The sequence below is a fragment of the Bombina bombina genome, chromosome 2, assembly GCF_027579735.1.
Source record: "Bombina bombina isolate aBomBom1 chromosome 2, aBomBom1.pri, whole genome shotgun sequence".
Classification (NCBI taxonomy): domain Eukaryota; kingdom Metazoa; phylum Chordata; class Amphibia; order Anura; family Bombinatoridae; genus Bombina; species Bombina bombina.
The window spans coordinates 359,675,190-359,680,316 of NC_069500.1; positions in this window are offsets into that span (position 1 = coordinate 359,675,190).

Consider the following 5,127-nt stretch of genomic DNA (forward strand, 5'->3'; position numbering starts at 1 on the left):
GATGTTTGCTCACCGTTCTTGTGATCATTTTGACCCCACAGGGTGAGATCTTGCGTGGAGCCCCAGATCGAGGGAGATTATCAGTGGTCTTGTATGTCTTCCATTTTCTAATTATTGCTCCCACAGTTGATTTCTTCACACCAAGCTGCTTGCCTATTGCAGATTCAGTCTTCCCAGCTTGGTGCAGGTCTACAATTTTGTTTCTGGTGTCCTTCGACAGCTCTTTGGTCTTCACCATAGTGGAGTTTGGAGTGTGACTGTTTGAGGTTGTGGACAGGTGTCTTTTATACTGATAACAAGTTCAAACAGGTGCCATTAATACAGGTAATGAGTGGAGGACAGAAGAGCCTCTTAAAGAAGAAGATACAGGTCTGTGAGAGCCAGAAATCTTGCTTGTTTGTAGGTGACCAAATACTTATTTTCCACCATAATATGCAAATAAATTCTTTCCAAATCAGACAATGTGATTGTCTGGATATGTTTCCACATTTTGTCTCTCATAGTTGAGGTATACCTATGATGAAAATTACAGGCCTCTCTCATCTTCTTAAGTGGGAGAACTTGCACAATTGGTGGCTGACTAAATACTTTTTTGCCCCACTGTATGTATATATATATATATATATATATATATATATATATATATATATATATATATATATATATATATGTTTATTTCATGTTTGAGATAGAGCATACAATATTAACCAGCTTTCCAAATTACATCTATATCAAATTTGTTTAATTTTCTTGGTATCCTTTGTTGAAAAGCATACCTAAATATGCTTAGGAGCTTGGAGCTAGCTGCTGATCGGTTGCTGCAAATAAATGCCTTTTATTATTGGCTTAACAATGTGTTCAGCTAGCTTCCAGTACTACATTGATGCTCCTTCAATAAAGGATACCAAGAAAATGAAGCAAAATTGATAGTAAAAGTATATTAGAACGTTGTTTAAAATGTATGCTCTAATCTAAATAATAAAAAAGAAAAAAATGCGTTTCATGTACCTTTAAGTTTGACCAAAGTTTCTGTATAAATTTACATTTTCAAAATGTATTTTTAAATTACTAGTGACTGCAAAACTAAAAATTGGTCTAGTTATTTAATTTATTTAATTTAGAAAAAAGTGCTGTTTTCGGGGGCGTGTCCAGGCAGTGATCAAAGATGGCCGCAATTCTACGATCTGCCAAGGAGATAAAATGTAATCTGACGATTTACTACATCCATCTCAATGTTTTTACGATTGCAATTAATATTTCCTGTCAAGCTATAACACAGAGAATAAAACTTCACAGCTATTAGACAGCTTTCTGTATGAATGACCCTAGTGCTGTAGACCAGATTGCTGCTGAGGCCTGAGGCGGCTGCCTGTATTCACCTTGCCCCCCCCCCCCCCACACACACACACACACACACTCACCAGGCTTTCTGGTTGTGCAGTTGAGCAGTGACTGTTCACTTAAAGGGACAGTCTACACCAGATTTTTATTGTTTAATTGAAATGATTTTTATTGAGTTTTCATATCAATTACCATAGCATGGCAATCAAAAAATAAGTGTATACAAAGTAAAATACAAAAATTCAAAAATGGTACAGTGATTTTACAAATGTTTCACATACAAAATCATGACAAGTTATTATAGACATCTTACTAAGTTGACAGGCTGGTGCGGTATGTTGACTCACCCCCACCCACCTATCCAATGAATCAGGGAACAACCTTCCCTAACTTCAGAGAAAGAAAAAAAGGAAAAAGCATTTCCTTAGCTGACCAATCAAAATCAAACAAGAGTAAACTTGAACAATTAAACACAGACCGGTTATTTCTATGGAGTCCGACAGACAATAGGATATATCTATTACAATATGATGTAGCTGAGATTTGTTATTTTTCAAATTAAGTACATGAACATCAGGAGATTTGACATGGTTGTTACAGAATACTTTCTACAATAATAGCACACAATATCAGGTTGCTACAATAAAGGTTAACCTTGAATACCCTCTTTTGTGATCCAGTAAAACCATATTTTTTGAAAACGATCATTAGTACCTTGTGTCCAGGAGGCCAATTTTGACATTATGTATATATAGTTAATTTTGTCTAAGACTTACAGCCATGTAGGAGCACCCACTTCCCAATACCTGGCTATGCAAATTATGGTAGATGTACATAGAATTCACATTAATGTATTTATTATAGAGTTAAAGGGTTTACCCCATTATTTAATAGATCTTGAGAGGCTGTTAAGGTAATATTTTAATTTAGTAGCTTACTCAATAAATCAGACGATTTATTCCAAATTATATAAACCTTTGGGCATTCCCACCACATGTGTATATATGATCCCCAATCTTGGTAACCTCTGTAACACTTCCTTTGTTGTTGTGGTGTAAAATGTGATGTCCTCACAAGGGTGAGGTACCATCTGAAAGATGTTTTTATACAGTTTTCCTTTAGGTCTGCACTAATTAGGCCTCTACTAGAGGTAACAAAATCTGATCCCATTCATACTTTTCAAGTTCCATCCCCGTATCTCTCTCCCATCTCTCCAGCAAAGGAGGCTTGGCAGTATATTTAGCTGATTGAACCGATAAGTATATTTGAGTTATCAATTGCTTACCCGTAGTAGGGAACTGCAAATGCGTTCTAGGGTAGTATATGGTTGGGCAGGTTTATTTACTATATATTTAGGCCTAGATTTAGAGTTGGGCGGTAGCCGTGAAAACCAGCGTTAGAGGCTCCTAACGCTGGTTTTGGGCTACCGCCGGTATTTGGAGTCAGTCAGGAAAGGGTCTAACGCACACTTTCCAGCCGCGACTTTTCCATACCGCAGATCCCCTTACGTCAATTGCGTATCCTATCTTTTCAATGGGATCTTTCTAACTCCGGTATTTAGAGTCGTGGCTGAAGTGAGCGTTAGAAATCTAACGACAAAACTCCAGCCGCAGAAAAAAGTCAGTAGTTAAGAGCATTCTGGGCTAACGCCGGTTTATAAAGCTCTTAACTACTGTGCTCTAAAGTACACTAACACCCATAAACTACCTATGTACCCCTAAACCGAGGTCCCCCTACATCGCCGCCACTCGATTCAATTTTTTTTAACCCCTAATCTGCCGACCGCCATCTACGTTATACTTATGTACCCCTAATCTGCTGCCCCTAACACCGCCGACCCCTATATTATATTTAGTAACCCCTAACCTGCCCCCCACAACGTCGCCGTCAGCTACCTACAATAATAAACCCCTAATCTGCCGACCGCAAAGCACCGCCACCTACATTATAGCTATGTACCCCTAATCTGCTGTCCCTAACACCGCCGACCCCTATATTATATTTATTAACCCCTAATCTGCCCCCCTCAACGTCGCCTCCACCTGCCTACACTTATTAACCCCTAATCTGCCGAGCGGATCTCACCGCTACTATAATAAAGTTATTAACCCCTAATCCGCCTCACTCCCGCCTCAATAACCCTATAATAAATAGTATTAACCCCTAATCTGCCCTCCCTAACATCGCCGACACCTAACTTCAATTATTAACCCCTAATCTGCCGACCGAATCTCGCCGCTATTCTAATAAATGGATTAACCCCTAAAGCTAAGTCTAACCCTAACACTAACACCCCCCTAACGAAATAAATTAACTCTTATTAAATAAATTATTCCTATTTAAAGCTAAATACTTACCTGTAAAATAAACCCTAATATAGCTACAATATAAAATATAATTATATTATTGCTATTTTAGGATTTATATTTATTTTACAGGCAACTTTGTATTTATTTTAACCAGGTACAATAGCTATTAAATAGTTAAGAACTATTTAATAGCTAAAATAGTTAAAATAATTACAAAATTACCTGTAAAATAAATCCTAACCTAAGTTACAACTAAACCTAACACTACACTATCAATAAATAAATTAAATAAACTACCTACAATTATCTACAATTAAACCTAACACTACACTATCAATAAATAAATTAAATACAATTCCTACAAATAAATAAAATTAAATAAACTAACTAAAGTACAAAAAATAAAAAAGAACTAAGTTACAAAAAAAAAAAAATATTTACAAACATTAGAAAAAAATTACAACAATTTTAAACTAATTACACCTACTCTAAGCCCCCTAATAAAATAACAAAGACCCCCAAAATAAAAAAATGCCCTACCCTATTCTAAATTACAAAAGTTCAAAGCTCTTTTACCTTACCAGCCCTGAACAGGGCCCTTTGCGGGGCATGCCCCAAAGAATTCAGCTCTTTTGCCTGTAAAAAAAACACATACAATACCCCCCCAACATTACAACCCACCACCCACATACCCCTAATCTAACCCAAACCCCCCTTAAATAAACCTAACACTAAGCCCCTGAAGATCTTCCTACCTTATCTTCACCATACCAGGTTCACCGATCGATCCAGAAGAGCTCCTCCGATGTCTTGATCCAAGCCCAAGCAGGGGGCTGAAGATGTCCATGATCCCGCTGAAGTCTTCATCCAAGCGGGAGCTGAAGAGGTCCATGATCCGGCTGAAGTCTTCTATCAACGGCATCTTCAATCTTCTTTCTTCCGGATCCATGTTCATCCCGCCGACGCGGAACATCCATCTTCACCGACGACTTCCCGACGAATGACGGTTCCTTTAAGGGACGTCATCCAAGATGGCGTCCCTCGAATTCCGATTGGCTGATAGGATTCTATCAGCCAATCGGAATTAAGGTAGGAAAATTCTGATTGGCTGATGGAATCAGCCAATCAGAATCAAGTTCAATCCGATTGGCTGATCCGATCAGCCAATCAGATTGAGCTCGCATTCTATTGGCTGATCAGAACAGCCAATAGAATGCGAGCTCAATCTGATTGACTGATTGAATCAGCCAATCGGATTGAACTTGATTCTGATTGGCTGATTCCATCAGCCAATCAGAATTTTCCTACCTTAATTCCGATTGGCTGATAGAATCCTATCAGCCAATCGGAATTCGAGGGACGCCATCTTGGATGACGTCCCTTAAAGGAACCGTCATTCGTCGGGAAGTCGTCGGTGAAGATGGATGTTCAGCGTCGGCGGGATGAACATGGATCCGGAAGAAAGAAGATTGAAGAT